Source organism: Stegostoma tigrinum, chromosome X (genome assembly GCF_030684315.1).
Source record: "Stegostoma tigrinum isolate sSteTig4 chromosome X, sSteTig4.hap1, whole genome shotgun sequence".
Classification (NCBI taxonomy): domain Eukaryota; kingdom Metazoa; phylum Chordata; class Chondrichthyes; order Orectolobiformes; family Stegostomatidae; genus Stegostoma; species Stegostoma tigrinum.
This window is the reverse complement of record NC_081404.1, coordinates 14821599-14842269: the sequence shown is the minus strand read 5'-3', so window position 1 is coordinate 14842269 and position 20671 is coordinate 14821599. Positions and strand designations below refer to the sequence as shown.

General features: G+C 46.6%; 1 protein-coding gene across 2 annotated transcripts in view; it reads right to left on the bottom strand.

The window, feature by feature from the left end:
* asic1b (acid-sensing (proton-gated) ion channel 1b) overlaps positions 1-20671 on the bottom strand; it is a 743124-nt gene that overhangs the window by 288753 nt on the left and 433700 nt on the right. The window contains exon 1 of one of the 2 annotated variants that reach the window (XM_059643391.1): positions 1337-1353. The exons of the other annotated variant lie outside the window; for it this stretch is intronic. The gene's annotated coding sequence lies outside the window, so the exon portion shown is untranslated. Of the gene's footprint in view, positions 1-1336; positions 1354-20671 lie in introns of those variants that run through there. 2 annotated transcript variants of the gene reach the window in all.

Below are 20671 nucleotides of genomic sequence, written 5' to 3'. Positions count from 1 at the left end.
AGACTGACCTGATAGAAGTTTGGAGAATCATGAGGGGCATGGATAGGGTGAATAGCCAAGGTCTTTTCCCCAGGGTGGGGGAGTCCAAAACTAGAGGGACATAGGTTTAAGGTGAGAGGGGCAAGGGATCTAAGGGGCAAATTTTTTGCACAGGGGATGGTGCGTGTATGGAATGAGCTGCCAGAGGAAGTGGTGGGGGCTGGTACAATGATAACATTTAAAAGGCATCTGGATGGGGACATGAATAGGAAGGGTTTAGAGGGATATGGGCCGAATGCTGGCAAATGGGATTCATTCAGTTTGGGATGTCTGGTTGGCATGGATGAGTTGGTGTGTCCCTGTGAGTCAAATTGGCACAAAGTGAACCTGAAAATAATGATCCAGCTCGGCTTATTAAGCTACCTTTAAGCTGGGGCTGTTGTGGCATGGTAGTGGTGCCCCTAGTTCTGCGTTAAGGGGACTGGGTTCAAGTCCCACTTGCTCCAGTGGGGTGTAACAACATATCCAAACAGGCTGGTTAGAAATAAGAACTGTGCATCAGGAACAAAAACAAAGTTGCTACACCAGATCTGGCAGCATCTGTGAAGGAAAAAACAGAGTTAACATTTCAGGTCCAGTGACCCTTCCTCAGAACCAAGGAAAGGTCACTGAACCAAAAATATTAAGTCTGATTTTTCCTTCACAGATCTGCTGAGCTTTTCCGGCAACTTTGTGATTAGAGATATCTTGGCTACCTTTCGTTCAATGCTATAAATCCTGACATCATTCTGTTCTTCTTACTGTGGGGGTTAGGGGAAAGTGCTAAGGGCAAAAAGAGAGGAATTGAGAGAGTTGCAAATTCTAAGGGGGAACTTGTTAACGGAAGACAACGGACAGGAGCGTGAACTGAGCGTGAACTAATTCAGTTTCTCTTCCGCAAGACGGAGATATCAGGAAGTGGAGATATAAAACAGAGTTCCAAATATGGCGATCTTTCCCTCAGAAAGTGCAATGCTAATGTTCCATGTTCGAGCTGCACTATGACCAAAAACTGCAATTACTGTCATTAACAAAGACTATATTTGTCACTTATCTGCAGATAGCTCCTTCATTTCGCGCTGCCATTGTACCTGGAGAGCAGTCTCCCGGGTGACCAGCCAGCACCCCAATGCTCTTTGATAAAGGAGGAAATTATATTCCTAAATTGGCATAAATACTGCGCCTGCCAGGCATTCATTTGGGTGATTTGCCACCTCTACCTTACAGAATGTTGCACGTCCACAGTGAATAATTAGATCAGCTAAAATTAGCCTAAATATATAGGAAAACAAAGGTCGCACAAACCGAGAACGCGTACCGTTTGAGAAGATCAGCTTTCGGAAGCTGCAGCCTTCCAGAGACAAAGCAATTTGCAAAGGAATCATAGCTGATCACGAAGAGGGTCGTGGGGACGGAGTATAATATGTACAGTGTAGCGTGGGGATGGAGTGTAATATTTACAGAGAGTCACTGGGACAGAGTGTAATATTTACATAGGGTCACTGGGACGGAATGTAATATTAACAGAGGGTCACTGGGACGATGTGCAATATTTACAGAGGGTCACTGGGACGGAGTGTAATATTTACAGAGGGTCACTAGGACGATGTGCAATATTTACAGAGTGTCACTGGGATGGGGTATAATATTTACAGAGGGTCACTGGGACGGAGTGTAATATTTACAGAGTGTCACTGGGATGGAGTGTAATATTTACAAAGGGTCACTGGGACAGAGTGTAATGTTTACAGAGGGTCACTGGGATGGAGTGTAATATTTACAGAGTGTCACTGGGATGGAGTGTAATATTTAGAGTGTCACTGGGACAATGTGCAATATTTACAGAGGGTCACCGGGACAGAGTGTAATATTTACAGCGGGTCACTGGGTTGGAGTGTAATATTTACAGAGGGTCACTGGGATGGGGTATAATATTTACAGAGGGTCACTGGGACGGAGTGTAATATTTACAGAGTGTCACTGGGATGGAGTGTAATATTTACAAAGGGTCACTGGGACAGAGTGTAATGTTTACAGAGGGTCACTGGGATGGAGTGTAATATTTACAGAGGGTCACTGGGATGGAGTATAATATTTACAGAGGGTCACTGGGATGGAGTGTAATATTTACAGAGTGTCACTGGGACGATGTGCAATATTTACAGAGGGTCACTGGGACAGAGTGTAATATTTACAGTGCATCACTGGGATGGAGTGTAATATTTACAGAGGATCACTGGGTTGGAGTGTAATATATACTGCGGGTCACTGGGATGGAGTGTAATATTTACAGAAGGTCACTGGGACAGACTGTAATATTTACAGAGGGTCACTGAGACAGAGTGTAATATTTACAGTGCGTCACTGGGACAGAATGTGATATTTACACAGGGTCACTGGGATGCAGTGTAATATTTACACAGGGTCACTGGGATGGAGTGTAATATTTACAGAGGGTCACTGGGGTGGAGTGTAATATTTACAGTGGGTCACCAGGACCTAGTGTAATATTTACAGAGGGTCACTGGGACGATGTGCAATATTTACAGAGGGCCACTGAGATGGAGTGTAATATTTACAGAGGGTCACTGCAACGGAGTGTAATATTTACAGAGGGTCACTGGGATGGAGTGTAATATTTACTGAGGATCACTGGGTTGGAGTGTAAAATACACAGCGCGTCACTGGGATGGAGCGTAATATTTACAGAGGGTCACTGGGATGGAGTGCAATATTCACATATGGTCACTGGGACGGAGTGTAATATTCACATAGGGTCACTGGGCCGGAGTGTAATGTTTACAGAGGGTCACTGGGATTGAGAATAATATTTACAGAGGGTCACTGGGATGGAGTGTAATAATTACGAAGGGTCACTGGGACAGAGTGTAATGTTTACAGAGGGTCACTGGGACGGAGTGTAATATTTACAGGGGGTCACTGGGATGGAGTGTAATATTTACAGAGGGTCACTGCGACGGAGTGTAATATATACTGCGGGTCACTGGGATGGAGTGTAATATTTACAGAAGGTCACTGGGACAGACTGTAATATTTACAGAGGGTCACTGAGACAGAGTGTAATATTTACAGTGCGTCACTGGGACAGAATGTGATATTTACACAGGGTCACTGGGATGCAGTGTAATATTTACACAGGGTCACTGGGATGGAGTGTAATATTTACAGAGTGTCACTGGGATGGAGTGTAATATTTAGAGTGTCACTGGGACAATGTGCAATATTTACAGAGGGTCACTGGGACAGAGTGTAATATTTACAGAGGGTCACTGGCATTGAGTGTAATATTTACAGAGGGTCACTGGGATGGAGTATAATATTTACAGAGGGTCACTGGGATGGAGTGTAATATTTACAGAGTGTCACTGGGACGATGTGCAATATTTACAGAGGGTCACTGGGACAGAGTGTAATATTTACAGTGCATCACTGGGATGGAGTGTAATATTTACAGAGGATCACTGGGTTGGAGTGTAATATATACTGCGGGTCACTGGGATGGAGTGTAATATTTACAGAAGGTCACTGGGACAGACTGTAATATTTACAGAGGGTCACTGAGACAGAGTGTAATATTTACAGTGCGTCACTGGGACAGAATGTGATATTTACACAGGGTCACTGGGATGCAGTGTAATATTTACACAGGGTCACTGGGATGGAGTGTAATATTTACAGAGGGTCACTGGGGTGGAGTGTAATATTTACAGTGGGTCACCAGGACCTAGTGTAATATTTACAGAGGGTCACTGGGACGATGTGCAATATTTACAGAGGGCCACTGAGATGGAGTGTAATATTTACAGAGGGTCACTGCAACGGAGTGTAATATTTACAGAGGGTCACTGGGATGGAGTGTAATATTTACTGAGGATCACTGGGTTGGAGTGTAAAATACACAGCGCGTCACTGGGATGGAGCGTAATATTTACAGAGGGTCACTGGGATGGAGTGCAATATTCACATATGGTCACTGGGACGGAGTGTAATATTCACATAGGGTCACTGGGCCGGAGTGTAATGTTTACAGAGGGTCACTGGGATTGAGAATAATATTTACAGAGGGTCACTGGGATGGAGTGTAATAATTACGAAGGGTCACTGGGACAGAGTGTAATGTTTACAGAGGGTCACTGGGACGGAGTGTAATATTTACAGGGGGTCACTGGGATGGAGTGTAATATTTACAGAGGGTCACTGCGACGGAGTGTAATATTTACAGAGGGTCACTGGGATGGAGTGTAATATTTACAGTGGGTCACTGGGATGGAGTGTAATATTTACAGAGGATCACCGGGTCACTGGGACGGAGTGTAATATTTACAGAGGGTCACTGGGATGGAGTGCAATATTCACATATGGTCACTGGGACGGAGTGGAATATTCACATAGGGTCACTGGGCCGGAGTGTAATGTTTACAGAGGGTCACTGGGATTGAGAATAATATTTACAGAGGGTCACTGGGATGGAGTGTAATATTTATAAAGGGTCACTGGGACAGAGTGTAATGTTTACAGAGGGTCACTGGGACAGAGTGTAATATTTACAGCGGGTCACTGGGTTGGAGTGTAATATTTACAGAGGGTCACTCGGATTGAGTGTAATATTTACAGAGGGTCACTGGGATGGAGTGTAATATTTACAGAGGGTCACTGGGATGGAGTGTAATATTTACAGAGTGTCACTGGGACGATGTGCAATATTTACAGAGGGTCACTGGGACAGATTGTAATATTTACAGTGGGTCACTGGGACGGAATGTAATATTTACACAGGGTCACTGGGCTGCAGTGTAATATTTACAGCGGGTCACCAGGACAGACCTGTGAATATTTGCAGATCTCCCTTGGGAACGTTTGAATATTTTTTAAAGATTTTGCATGTGTCTGTGACCATCCTTGCTCACATGTTCTATGAAAACCTAGATAAGCAATGCTGCCTCTACAATCCCAGCGTGGGCAGATTTGGTTGCGCTCTGTTCAACCTCTCTAATTTGGCCTGTCTTAATTGGCTTGGTGTTATTGCAGACATGTGTAAACATGTTGCTCCTGCTATCTGTGCGAAAGTAGCTGAAACATCAGGATATTGAATGGGAAATGCTGGTTTCATTTTCTGTTCCTCATACAGCCCTGCATAAATCGATGAGCTCTAAGTCATGGTATACTGGCACTTGCATTTGCACTCACTAAGTGTATTCAATTCATTAGACAGTTTTTAATATACTGCCTCACAAGAAGGTACTGTTTTAGGAGTGGCCTGTGAAATGTCAAGCAAGACTAAATATTTCTTAAAAGATATTAACGCAACAGGTGATATGCTGTCCTGTTACCAACAAGACACAACATTGTTTTGTAAAATGCATTCTGCAAAGTCTTCACACTGAAATGTTAAGTAGCACATCCATTGGAATAGAAGTCTGCAGCAACCTGAAACTTCATTTCGTTAAAAGTTGCTAGTGCAAACGAAAATTGCCAACAAACTTGAACCCAGTGCCCGACATTAAATAACAACAAAGCCAACCATCAGGCCCAAGGATCCTCACCCTGTCTAGTGGATGGTGTTGTCTTAACAACCGCCAATAATTTTTCACTTCCTGTGATTTCTCGAGTTATGGCCAATTTTGTGTAAAAGTCAACCCTGATTCTTTGCCGATGTCACTGAATACAAACTCTTTCCTGAGGAAACGTACTTGATGGAAGGAGGTACTTTCCTGATCAAAACTAAAAACCGTAAGAACTGCGGATGCTGTAAATCAGGAACAAAGACAGAAGTTGCTGCAAAAAGCTCAGCAGGTTTGGCAGCATCTGTGGAAAGAAATCAGAGTTAACGTTTTGGGTCCAGTGACCCTGCACTGAACCTGACCAGACCTCTCGTTTACTCCCACCAACAATAGAACGCCTCATCAGCTTTCAGTGAGATCAGGGATGATATTTGATCTAACGCCACTTACTTGCCATTTTTTAAAATATCGATTGTTACCGAAAATCTACCAATCTTTAAAAGAATGAGGGAGGATCTCATGGAAATATATAAAATCCTGATGGAACTGGACTGGCTAAATGCAGGGAGAATGTTCCTGATGTTGAGGAAGTCCAGAACTAGGGATCAGAGTCTAAGAATAAGGAGTAAGCCATTCAGGACTGAGATGGGGAAGAATTTCTTCACTCAGAGAGTTGTGAATCTGTGGAATTCTCTCCCACGGGAGCCTGCTGGGGCCAATTCATTAGATATATTCAAGAGGGAGCTGGATGTGGCTCTTGTGGCTAAAGGGGTCAAGGGGTAGGGAGGGAAAGCAGGAATGGGATAGTGAGATTGCATGATCAGCCATGGTCATAATGAATGATAGTGCTGGCTCGAAGGGCCGAATGGCCTACTCCTGCTCCTAGTTTCTATCTTCCTACGTAATCCCAGAAGTCACATGACACCAGGTTATAGTCCAACAGGTTTATTCGAAATCACAACCTTTTGAAGTGACACTTCACCTGATGAAGGAGCAGCGCTCTGAAAGTTTATGATTTCAAATAAACATGTTGGGACTATAACCTGGGGATAGTAAGAACTTCCAACGAGTCAGAGATAACACAGTATGGAGCTGGAGGAACACAGCAGGCCAGGCAGCATCAGAGGAGCAGAAAAGTTGACGTTTTGGGTCGGGCCCCTTCTTCAGAAAACCTGGTTTCGTGTGACTTCTGACCTTGGCCAATCCAGTCCAACACTGTCACCTCCACATCACAATTGATCTAGAAGCAATTTGGAGAAGAAAGGTCTCAAGTTCACCCAGTCTTTGCGCAGAACTATTTCCAAATATCACTCCTGAAAGATTTGGCTCTATGTTTTAAGCTATCCTGGACATCCCAAACAAGAGAAAATAATTTCTCTCTATCCACCCCACTTCTTACCCTTAATGTATTTAAAACTTCGATATAATCCTCGCTTGTCCTTATAATTTCTAGGGAATACAGCCCTAGTTTGTGCAACATCCCTACCTAATTAAATCTTTGGTGTTGTAGTGGTAAATAGTTGAATTTCCTTCATGTCAATATTATCCTCCTTAAAGTCTGGCACCCAGAGCTGCTTACAGTTGCTGTGTATGGTCAAACCAGGAATTATTTTAAATACTGAAGGATGAGGGCAGCAAAGGACCAACATCCCCTGCAAGTTTCCTGACTTGGAAATATATCGCTGCTCCTTTAGTGTTGTTGGGTTAAAATCCTGGAATTCCTCTCCGTTAAAGCAAATTGCAAAATAAAGGTGAACTACCGCAGATGCTCAAAACCTGAAATAAAAACAGAAAATGCTGGAGAAATGGTCTGGCCGTACCCGTGGAGAGAAAAACAGAGTTATCTATTCAGGTCCAAAGACTTTTTTTTGGAACTGAATGGGGTGGTGGCGGTGGAGGGCGGGGTGGGGGCGGAAGAGGAAGCGGAGTGGGGGGGTGCTGGCGGCTGGAATAAGATGTTTCTCTGCTGTTGAAAAAGAGGGAGGAGGAGCAAATGGAACAGATTGAGTGGGTGCCCAGAATAACAGACAAGGAGAGTGCTAATGGTGGTAAAGGAGTGATTGAGATGTCAAATAGGTGTAAATGATCAGCGTGAAAATGAGAACGTGTACTGAGAGCAAAGCCCACAAGGGGTGAGGTGGGGGGAAGGGTGGTGGGCTGAAGCAGTAATTAAAGAGGATGACAGAGTTCATGCTCTCAAGTTGTTGAACTCAATGCTGAGTCCTGAAGTCTGGAAAGAGTCAAAGCAGAAAACAAGGTGCTGTTCCTTCAGGTTACATTAGGTTTCGCTGCATAAGGCCTGGGACAGAAATGTTAACATGAGAACAAGATGGTGTATCGAAATGGCATGTGACTGGAACATTGGGGCTGTACCTACAGACAGAGCAGAGGTGGTCTGGAAAGAAGTCACCTCGCCTGTGTTTGGTCTCAGTCATGGAAAGACCACATTGTGAGCAGCAAATGCAGCAATGAACTCGTGGAAAGCTAATTCCCTTGGAAGTTGTGTTTGAGATCTTGGACAGTGAGCAGGGAAGAAGAAAAAGGACGATATAACTGCATGGCTAGGTACCATGCAGGGTGGGGAGTAAGGAAGTGTTTGGAGTGTTGGAGGAGTGGGCTAGGCTATCACAGAGGGAACAGCCCCTGTCCAAGGGGAGGGGATAATCTGTGGTGATGGGGTGGCATCCTGCTGCGGGTGGCATGGTGCCACATCCTGCCAATTAGAGAAGCTACCCATTATCCCTGCTCCCTGCCACTCACCCAGTCTCCTCATCATTTCTATTAGTTTTCTTTAATTCTATGAGCTTTGTCTTCAGCAGACAGTTTGCTATGGAGGGTTCTGAAATCACTCCACAGAGACCTGTCACCAAGTCACCCTTTATTTACATATGGAGAGTCCCTGATACTGATCCAGCTCTCAGAGTGAACAGAACCTCTGACCCTCCTGTTTATATCTGTCAGCCAGGGCTCCCTGATTGGACCAGATTAACAGCCCCAATCAGGGAACTCATATTTTATGAGGTCCACCTAACTGACCTTGTTTGCAATCATTTTAGGCTTTATCGAATGTTGTTTGTAACTGTATACAAAGAACATCTGCAGACATTTGTTGTCATTTGGAACTGAATGCAAGGTCACACTGTACAAAGCACTTGCCATTTCACTCACATTAAGACTGAAATTGAACAAACATTGCCACTCCTGACTGACCATGTTTGCAATAGAAGCCCAATGTCAAACCACTCCTTATTGACTTCCATCAAATATCATTCTAACACTGAAACACAATTCCTTCAATTTCCATTGTGGGAAATCCGAGCATCACAAACAAATTTGTTTCACTGCGTGAAGTTAAGATCTGAAATAATCCTGACACTGGCAGAAAATGCTCCGAAATCCTCTTGTTGTTGCTATTCATCACAATGAACCAACATGCTTTAGAAATCTGATGATTTTGTATAAACAGATGTTTTTGTTGAATGTTTTCTGTGCATGGCGGTTGCACTGAAATGAATGATTAAATTGGTTGTGCTCGAATGATTAGCAAATTGTTTTTTTTATCTCTGCTCTATAGAAACCCCAATTCATTCACAATTCTGATTGAAGCATAACGTTCTTGGCAAACAAGTTAAAACATTTACTCGGATTAAACCACACATGGTAATCCTGCAGCACAAAGCAGAATGGTGAGGTGGCCAATCTGACAGTGAAAAAAAATGAAGTACAGCAGCAATATCGATCAAGATCCATAAATGTGTCCAGACCTAGCTTCAGTGAAGCAAGACTTACAAGTCTGCCCTCCACCATGAATCGGTTGGAATAATTGTAGATTCTATTCAGTATGTCCATGGTTACTTGACGAATCAGAGGGGGTTTTTTGGGATAGTTGGGAAGAGTCACCACAGAAGGTTGCCCCACACCACCATCCAGTGGTCACAATCTGTCACTGCCCTGTTACAGGTTTCCTGACATGGGTTCTGCTCGAAATGTTTACATAGGCAGCTTCAGTGTTAAAGATTGACATAAAAATATAACTATAAACAATGGCAGTTGGAAGATAGTGAGGGAACACATGCATCGAGAAGATATATGTTTCACTTCCTTCTTTGTATGAGGCTGTCAAGAGTAGGTTCATCAGTGCGAAGCATCTTCACAAGTTCAATTTTTGACTCGGGCTCCTTCCTTTCCTCAATGCCTGAATACATTCTGTTATGAGGAGTGGAACAACATATCAGTCCGTATTATCTAAAAAGCTACCCTCACTGAATTATGCAACTGGCCACTTTAAGAATACTGTGTTCAATGCTGGTCTCCCTGCTATATTAAAGATGCAGTGAAACTTGAAAGGGTTCAGAAAAGATTCACAAAGATGTTGCTGAGGTTGGAGGGTTTGAGCTATAGGGAGAGACTGAACAGACTGGGTCTGTTTTCCCTGGAGTGTCAGAGGCTGAGGGGTGCCCTTATAGAGTTTTATAAAATCAGGAGGGGCATGGACAGGCTGAATCTATTCCCTAGGATAGGGGAGTCCAGAACTAGAGGGCATCGGTTTAAAGTGAGAGGGGAAGTATTTAACTTTTTCATGCAGAGGGTGGTATTTGTGTGGAAAGAGTTGCCAGAGGAAGGAATGGAGGCTGGTACAATTACAACATTTGGGTATCTGAACAGGAAGGGTTTAAAGCGATTATGGGCTGAATGCTGGCAAATGGGACTAGATTAATTTTGGTCAGTATGGACGAGTTGGACCGAAGGGTTTGTTTCTGTGCCACACAGTCCTATGACTCTATGATACTGCAAGCCATCTTGTAGCAACAGCCTGGACAATAGGAGAAGGGGCTTAATGGGACTGATATCCTCAAAGGCTAACAATCAATGGGGCTCTGTGTCTGATCCCGCCCCACGTTAAGAACATTAAAATGTAACTTTAGTCTTTCTTAATTTCTCACACGAGACTTTAGTCATTAATATTTCAACAGACCTGCTCGTATAAAGGGATCGAAGATTGTGCGACTGTAGTCTGGCTTTGTAGCAAGCCCAAGAAGATGTGCTAAATGACAATGAACATATTTATTTTCCAATTTCTTGCAGCTTTGCAGCAAGGGCCCAGTGACAGCAGCAATTGGTCTGAGGGGGAGGGCACGCACACAGAACGCACCACACTTTTCCACAGTCCAAGCTCAGCGCAGCAACCTGGCTGCACCAATGTACAAAAGAGAGAGAGAAAAAAAGTGACACGTTGCACTATCTGTCCATTTAACAGGAGTAATAGCCCCCAGCAATTACAGGCAATTTTGTGGTCTGCACTCAGATCCACTGAGAACAAAATTTAGGCTTCCCAGATACACCTTACTAAAGACCTTCAATGGTTGTTAAAGAGAAGATACTTTCAACCAATTTGCTACCTGGATTTGAACCCAGGTTCCGATAATGACAGGGCTATTACACTCCGTGGTTTCAAATTAATGGTTCCAAAGAATGAACGGAATTCAAAAATCAACGGAACCTAAATGTACTATGTCGGAATTATTGGCATTTTACTTTCGGCTGACACAGTATGTGTCCTTTAGTAAAGTTATTTTCCTCCATCCCCCTTTCCTATCTCCTCGAAGTTTTTCAATAATTGTTGTGCCACAACAATCAAATGCAGCCTCTGATTGGCTGGACTTGGCGCGATTCCTGTAGTTATTAAGTTTTATTGAGGTACAGATGCTGAATATTAATAGTGAAAGGATTAAAAAGCTCTCAAGACCCTCTTGTGGGGCAGTGGTAGTATCCGTGCCCCTGGACCAGGGTGCGAGTCCCACCTGTTCCAGAGGTGTACGATGATATCTCTGAATAGGTTGATTAGAAAAATAGGTTGATAAAAATAAATTTAAAATGCACCTCGGGCCCTCTTGTGGTGCAGTGGTAGTGTCCTTACTCCTGTGTGATTCAAAAAATAGGATCAAAAGCTTTTTTCTTCCCCCTGCTTATTTTATATATGCATTAACAACTCAATAAATTGAACAGATCAAGAACATTCGCAGGCCAAAATCCAAAAGATTGGAACTTCAGTACCAACCCAAAACCACAATCCATGTAGATTGCAATAAGACGTGGTCATACAGTATTTTTCCTCAGGGCCTGTGTTTAATCTCTTGATTATTCATTTCTCTGCCAAATTTTGGTATATCATTGTCGTCCAATGTCCTGGTTCTAGCCAAGAAGCTCGAGTTTTATTTTACCACATCCTGCTTGAGTCTGAGCTCTTTTACAGACTCATAGAGATGTACAGCACAGAAACAGACCCTTTGGTCCAACTCATCCATGCTGACCAGGAATCCTGAACTAATCTAGTCTCCATTTGTCAGAATTTGGCCCACATCCCTCTAAACCCTTCCTATTCACGTACGCATCCTGCTGCCTGTTAAATGTTGTAATTGTACCAGTCTCTACCATTTCCTTCGGCAGCTCATTCCACACACGCATCACCCTCTGCGTGAAAACATTTGCTCCTCAGGTCACTTTTAGATCTTTCTCCTCTCACTTTAAACCTGTGCCCTCTAGTTTTGGATTCACATACCCAGGGGAAAATGACCTTGTTCACTCTATCCATGCCCCTCATGATTTTATAAACCTCTGTTGGCTCACCCCTCAGCCTCTGGTGCTCCAGGGAAAATAGCCCCAGCCTATTCAGCTTCTCCCTAGAGCTCAAACGTTCCAAACACAGTAACTGGACAACAGGTTTTTGAATATCAAAAAAAAGGTTCTGCGCAGTTATCCATTGCAGATGTGGCACTTCCATAGCTCAGTCTGTCTTTCTCCCTTGTTTCATTTATTCTTAAATACACAGGGGATGAGCACTTTCCTTCACAATTGCCAATTATGTTCCACTGTCAAAGTACACAACAGGGATCCAGAACCCATATAAAACACTTCAGCTTGCAAGTCCAAGTGAAAAAAAACGTGGAATTATAATTGTTATGGTCGGCACAACATCGTGGGCTGAAGGGCCTGTTCTGTGCTGTACTGTTCTATGTTCTATGTTCTATCTTAGGCTGTACAGAAAGCAGCTTAACTGTTACTAAATTTGAGTCACGGAAGGTACTTTTACAAGTTTCAAGAATAAAGTCCATCTCTTTTTGCCAAAACTGGAGTAGGGCAGAGTGAAGGAGGTGACACTGACAACACAAGGAGGAGCAAAGACTGATGAACTGTTCAAATGATGTGAAGGTGGATTGTTTAAAGGACATAAACCACGGTGATAAAAATGGATTTTTATTTCCCCTTTTGGTTTCATTTAGAAAAAGCATTAATCTGCAATAGCCAGCTGAGAGGCTATGGGTAAATAAAGATAAATTAACACCTTCTCTCCAGTGATGGCTTTGCAAACAGCTGTGATGCCCTTGAGAGATTAGTGAGCTTTGTCACTCTAAAACATACATCAGCAGTGAAACCCATTCCCAGCCAAGTCTGAACAAGATGGGATTGTAACTCTTTCTTCATTTCTGTGAAGTCAATTGTGTCATTTTCTTTCTCATGGCCAATTTGGAATTTTTGAGAAGGGGTGTGATCAGGGAACGCAGGGGATTTTTCACTGTCACTAAATAAAAACTGAAAGAATTGCGGATGCTGTAAACCAGGAACAAAAACAGCAGTTGCTGGAAAAGCTCAGCAGGCTTGGCAGCATCTGTGAATAAAACAAAAATTAATGTTTCGGGTCCAGTGACCCTTCCTCAGACTGCTTCACAGTCACTGTCTTGTTTCTGAGCTGCAATTTGCTTCAAACGAATAACTGGTTACCGAAAGAGAAATAGTGTGGACTGAAATATAAGGGCTCATGTGGAATGGGGTAGTGTCCCTACCCCTATACTAGGAGGCATGGGTTTAAATCCGACCTGGCTCAGTGGTGTGCTACAATATGTCCCAATAGGTTAATTAAAAATAAAACGATATAGTGACAGAATGATACATTCAACCATGGTGGCTCAGTGGTTAGCACTGCTGCCTCACAGTGCCAGGGACCCAGGTTCAATTCCACCCTGCGAGGACTTTACACACTCTCCCTGTGTCATAGAGCCATGCAGCACGGAAACAGACCCTTCGGTCCAACCAGTCCATGCTGACCATCATCCCAAACTGAACTAGTCCCACCTGCCTGCTCCTGGCCCGTATCCCTCTGAACCTTTCCTGCTCATATACTTCTCTAAGTGCCTTTTAAATGTTGTAACTGTTCTCAGGGAGTTCATTGCACACATGAACCACGTCTGTGTAAAAGATTTCACTCCCATGTCGTTTTTAAATCCTTCTCCTCTGACCTTAAAAATACATCCCTCATCTTGAAATCTCTCATCCTAGGGAAAAGACACCAACCATTAATCCCATCTATACCTCTTATGATTTTATAAACTTGTCCGCATGGGGTTCCTCTGGGTGCTTTGGTATCCCCCCACAGTCGCAAAGATGTCTATTTTAGGGTGGATTGGCCGTGCTAAGTTGCCCCATAGTGTTCGGGGATATGCAAACTAGGTGGGTTATCCATAGGAAATGCAGGGTGACAGGGATAGGGTAAGAGGGTGGGTTTGGGTGGGAGGATCTTCAGAAGGTCAGCGTGGACTTGATGGACTGAATGGCCTGCTTCCACACTGTAGGGACTCTATGATTCAGTCGAACAGCCAACCAAACACCTTTGTTGTGGATGCATGAGGGGTCAGAATCTGATCTTGATTCCTCCTACAGAATCTCCTGGAGTTATGTATAAATCTGAATATCTCTGAAGGCACAGTGTCCAGTTTGAACAAGTAGCATTTGCAAATTTGTTTCAAAAGCATCCATTCACATTAAAGACCTCTGTCAAGGGGCAAGGGCGACGTTACATGGATATGAGAAACGAACGGGGCGGGTTGGTGGGTGGAGGAGATGGGGGAGTGCAGCTAACTAGCTACTGCTGTTTCACAGAGTGGGCCGAATGGCATCCGTATGGGCAGTACCATTCTATGCCCGTCTGTGGCAACCTGAGCAGCAGAAATGAAAGGTGAAGATCATTGCTTATAAAATCGCAGTCGGGGAGGTGATGGCCGAGTGGTATTGTCGCTGGACTGTTTATCCAGAGACCCAGATCATGTCCTGGGGACCACCCCACCACGGAAGATGGCAGAATTTGAATTCAATAAAATATATGGAATTAACAGTCTAATGGCGACCATGAATCCATTGTCAATTATTGGGAAAAACCCATCTGGTTCACTCACGTCCTTTAGGGAAGGAAACTGCCATCCATATCTGGTCTGCCGTACATGTGACTCCAGACCCACAGCAATGTGGTTGACTCTTAACTGCCCTCTGGGCAACAAACGCTGCCTGGTCAGTGACACCCTCATCCCATGAATGAATAAAGGAAAAAAAATTCACGCGCATCCTCAAACATAATGCTGGACAGTGTTACCCCATGGGTTACTGGATCTAATGAGCAGCAGGCTATGTGGGCCCTTAAGCCTGCATCACCGTTCAATATGTTCGTGGCTGATCCAGCTGCAGATCTCAACTGTACCTTCCTGTACCTTTCTCAGGCTGATGACCCTCTGAGAGAAAGATATCTTCCTCATCTCTACCTTAAAAGTGAGTCTTTCTTTAGAAGAAATCTGTATCCCCTAGTTCTAGTTTCTCCCACAGGAGGTTGCATCTTTCCAGCATCAATCTTATGAATTCTCCTCAGGATTTTTGGGTCACCTCTCATTCTTCTCAACTCAACGGGTAAAGGACCAGCCCTGTTCAACCTTTCTCCACGAGATAACCTCTTCATTCTAGGAATAAATTGCATGAACCTTTTTTTAAAATTGCTTCTTGTTCGATTGTATCTCATTTCAAATCAAGAGATCAATTAACTGTCAGCAATCATTAACTAGTGCATTCCCCATGGCCAACACCTCTTCCAATCAGAGTCCACTTAGCAAGTTGCACTCTCCTTGCCCACAGTATAAATGTTGCTCCCCCTTACAGTGGTATTCTCGCAAACTGTCCTGAGGAGTGCAGGACAAAAATCTTTCGCAAAATGCGCCTTTTCTTCCTGAGCAGAACTGAATTTATTAACTGAATTTTCAATCATTTCCCGTATCATTAGTCTGGGGCTCTGAGTTACTAGACCTTACCACTGCACCAATTTCCAGAGGAATATGCTCCAAGAAGGGAACATTTAAGGCTGGTATGGTGGCTCGGTGGTTAGCACTGCTACCTCACAGGGCCAGGGACCCAGGTTTGATTCCACCCTTGGGCGACTGTCTGTGTGGAGTTTGCATGTTGTCCCTGTATCTACATGGGTTTCCCCCGGGTGCTCTGGTTTCCTCCCACAATTCAAAGTTGCGCAGATGAGCTGGACTGGTCATGCTAAATTGCACGTAGGGTCCAGGGATGTGTAGGTTAGGTGGAATGGCCTTGGAAAATGTAGGGCTACAGGGACAGGGTAAGGGGGTGGGGCAGGGTGGGATGCCCTTTGGCAGCTCGGTGGGGACCGGATTGGCCGGATAACCTGTTTTCAACTGTAGGGATCTACTTGCAGGTTAGTTTGATTGGTCATGCTAAATTACTCTGTGGTGTATAGAATTGGTGAAGTAGCCATGGGAAGTGTGGGGTTATATATGGGGGGGGTCTGGGTGGGATGCTCTTTGGGTGGGTAAAGACTCGATGGGCTGAATGGCCCCAATCTGCACTGTTGGGATTCTGCAAGTCTGACTGCACTATGCAGCATATCTCCATTATACCTCTGCAAGTAGCCCTGTTAAATTTCAGAGCTACATTCTACTGACAGCCAGCTAGAATCATAACAGGAGCGATCGGGAGAGGCTGAATAGGCTGGGGCTATTTTCCCTGGAGTGTCGGAGGCTGAGGGGTGACCTTGTAGAGGTTTATAAAATCATGAGGGGCATGACTAGGGTAAATAGACAAGGTCTTTTCCACATGGTGGGGGAGTCCAAAACTTGAGAGCATAGGTATAAGGTAAGAGGGGAAAGATTTAAAAGGTACCTAGGGAGTAACCTTTTCACACAGAAGGTGGTGTGTGTAGAGAAAGAGCTACCGGGGAAGTGGTGGAGGCTGGTACAATTACAGCATTTAAATGGAATCCGATGGGTATATGAACAGGAAGGGTTTAAGAGGGGTAAGAGCCAAATGCTGGCAAATGGGACTGGATTAATTTAGGATATCTGGTCAGTATGGACAAGTCAACTACAGGTTCTGTTATAGATAATAAAATGTGAGGCTGGATGAACACAGCAGGCCAAGCAGCATCTCAGGAGCACAAAAGCTGACGTTTTGGGCCTAGACCCTTCATCAGATAGGGGGATGGGGGGAGGGAACTGGAATAAATAGGGAGAGAGGGGGGGGCGGACCGAAGATGGAGAGTAAAGAAGATAGGTGGAGAGAGTGTAGGTGGGGAGGTAGGGAGGGGATAGGTCAGTCCAGGGAAGACGGACAGGTCAAGGAGGTGGGATGAGGTTAGTAGGTAGCGGGGGGTGCGGCTTGGGGTGGGAGGAAGGGATGGGTGAGAGGAAGAACCGGTTAGGGAGGCAGAGACAGGTTGGACTGGTTTTGGGATGCAGTGGGTGGGGGGGAAGAGCTGGGCTGGTTGTGTGGTGCAGTCGGGGGAGGGGATGAACTGGGCTGGTTTAGGGATGCAGTAGGGGAAGGGGAGATTTTGAAACTGGTGAAGTCCACATTGATACCATATGGCTGCAGGGTTCCCAGGCGGAATATGAGTTGCTGTTCCTGCAACCTTCGGGTGGCATCATTGTGGCAGTGCAGGAGGCCCATGATGGACATGTCATCAAGAGAATGGGAGGGGGAGTGGAAATGGTTTGCGACTGGGAGGTGCAGTTGTTTGTTGCGAACTGAGCGGAGGTGTTCTGCAAAGCGGTCCCCAAGCCTCCGCTTGGTTTCCCCAATGTAGAGAGAGCCGCACCGGGTACAGTGGATGCAGTATACCACATTGGCAGATGTGCAGGTGAACCTCTGCTTGATGTGGAATGTCATCTTGGGGCCTGGGATGGGGGTGAGGGAGGAGGTGTGGGGGCAAGTGTAGCATTTCCTGCGGTTGCAGGGGAAGGTGCCGGGTGTGGTGGGGTTGGAGGGCAGTGTGGAGCGAACAAGGGAGTCACGGAGAGAGTGGTCTCTCCGGAAAGCAGACAGGGGAGGGGATGGAAAAATGTCTTGGGTGGTGGGGTCGGATTGTAAATGGCGGAAGTGTCGGAGGATAATGCGTTGTATCCGGAGGTTGTTTCCGCGCTTTACAACTCTATGACTCTATGGCGACAGATTACTCAAGTTATTTTGTGAAAGATCTCCTCGCAAGCAGCCGAGCTGTGAGATTTTCATCCCATCTTTACGGGCTGGATTCAAAATAAAACGAGAGCGATGAGGAGATTTTGGAACATTGCATTGTGCCACACAATCCCTACAGCCACTGTGTCTTCGGTCTAGACAAATAAGAGAAGCTGTGCTTCTTTTGAGATTGTTTCGCGCATGACAGAGTCATTATTTACCGTCAGTGGTAAATGGCTTCCATCGAGAAGCAAATGACTTGTTTTTGTCTGAAAATAAATCTGTGTGAAAGGACAAAAGGTTGTTCAAGAGATTTTGCAGTTTCGTGCACCCTCGTCACTTCCTCCCCAAGGTCTCATGCTAAAAAAGAAGTTTCAACAAAACCCCCTGGGAAAACCCAGCTTCAGTATGTCATGGGTCAAACACGTTTCTTTTTAAAAAATCAAAAGTTTAAAATTATTTACAGATGGATAGGACATCAAATGTATGTCAGTGCAGCACGTTATAACGAGGATTTGCTGCAGTCTGTGTTGTTACTAGTTTACAACTTTCAGCTCTTGGCGATTGCAAATCTTTCACTGATCCTGACATCAACATTCGGCCTTTATCACCAACGACTCACAGAGTTGATGTTTGGTGTACGCAATTCCTTCATGGTCAGCTCCTCCTCCAACCCCTACTCCGCTCCCTATCGCCGTCACCTCCTCCTCCGGCCTCTACTCTGCTCCCTATCGCCGTCACCTCCTCCTCCGGCCCCTACTCCGCTCCCTATCGCCGTCACCTCCTCCTCCGGCCCCTACTCCGCTCCCTATCACCGTCACCTCCTCCTCCGGCCCCTACTCCGCTCCCTATCACCGTCACCTCCTCCTCCGGCCCCTACTCCGCTCCCTATTGCCGTCACTTCCCCCTCCAAACACCTACTCCGCTCCCTATTGCCGTCACTTCCCCCTCCAAACACCTACTCCGCTCCCTATCGCCGTCACCTCCTCCTCCGGCCCTTACTCCGCTCCCGTTCGCCGTCACCTCCTCCTCCGGCCCCTACTCCACTCCCTATCGCAGTCACCTCCTCCTCTGCTCCCTATCACCGTCACCTCCTCCTCCGGCCCCTACTCCACTCCCTATCGCTGTCACCTCCTCCTCAGGCCCCTACTCCGCTCCCTATCGCCGTCACCTCCCCCTCCAAACACCTACTCCGCTCCCTATTGCCGTCAGCTCCTCCTCCAGCCCCTACTCCGCTCCCTATCCCCGTCACCTCCTCCTCCGGCCCCTACTCCGCTCCCTATCACCATCACCTCCTCCTCCGGCCCCTACTCCGCTCCCTATCACCATCACCTCCTCCTCCGGCCCCTACTCTGCTCCCTATCCCTGTCACCTCCTCCTCCGGCCCTTACTCCGCTCCCTATCGCCGTCACCTCCTCCTCCGGCCCCTACTCCGCTCCCGTTCGCCGTCACCTCCTCCTCCGGCCCCTACTCCACTCCCTATCGCAGTCACCTCCTCCTCTGCTCCCTATCACCGTCACCTCCTCCTCCGGCCCCTACTCCACTCCCTATCGCTGTCACCTCCTCCTCCGGCCCCTACTCCGCTCCCTATCGCCGTCACCTCCTCCGCCTCTCCCTATCGCCGTCACCTCTTCCTCCGGCCCCTACTCCGCTCCCTATCGTCGTCACCTCCTCCTCCGGCCCCTACTCCGCTCCCTATCGCCGTCACCTCCTCCTCCGGCCCCTACTCCGCTCCCTATCGTCGTCACCTCCTCCTCCGGCCCCTACTCCGCTCCCTATCGCCGTCACCTCCTCCTCCGGCCCCTACTCCACTCCCTATCCCCATCACCTCCTCCTCCGGCCCCTACTCCACTCCCTATCCCCGTCCCCTCCTCCTCCGGCCCCTACTCGGCTCCCTATTGCCGTCACCTCCTCCTCCAGCCCCTACTCCACTCCCTATCCCCGTCCCCTCCTCCTCCGGCCCCTACTCGGCTCCCTATTGCCGTCACCTCCTCCTCCAGCCCCTACACACCTCCATATTTCTGTTACCTCCTCCTCCAGCCCCTACACCCCTCCCAAGCCTCGTGACATCATCCTCTAACCCCTATGCCCCTCCCTATCCCCAGCACCTCCTCCAGCCCTTAGCCCTCTTCCTATCCCCGTCACTTCCTCAGGGCATCTATACCCCTCCCTATCTGCATCACCTCCTTCTGCAGTCCCTACACCCTTTCCAATCACGTCATCTTCTACTCCAGCCCCTGCAACCTTCCCTAACCTCGTCACCTCCTCCTCCGGCCCCTACACCCCATCCCTATCCCTGTCACATCCTCCTCCGGCCCCTGCACCCCCATCCCTATCCCCGTCATCTCCTACTCCGGCCCCTATACCTCCATCCCTATCCCCGTCACCTCCTCCTCCAGCCCCTACACCCCATCCCTATCCCCGTCACCTCCTCCTCCGGCCCCTACACCCCTCCCTATCCACGTCACCTCCTCCTTCAGCCCATACCCCCCTCCAAATCTCTGTCACCTCCTCCTCTCGCCCCACATCCCTCCCTATCCCCATCAACTCCTCCTCCAGCCCCTACACGCCCCTGTATCTCCGTCACCTCCTCCTCCCTGTCATCTCCTTCAGTCCCTGCAACGCCTCCCTGTCTCTGTCACCCCCTCTCTCTGTCCCCCCCTCCTCCTCCTCCAGCCCCCTACAGCCCCTCCCTACCTCCATCATCTCCTCCAGCCCCCAAAACCCTTCCTTATCTCTGCCACCGCCAACAGTACAGTATTGCCCCAATACTGCCAGCAGAGAATGGGGCTTGAACTCACAATCTTCAGATTCAAAGGCAAGAATTCTATCAACCGAGTCAT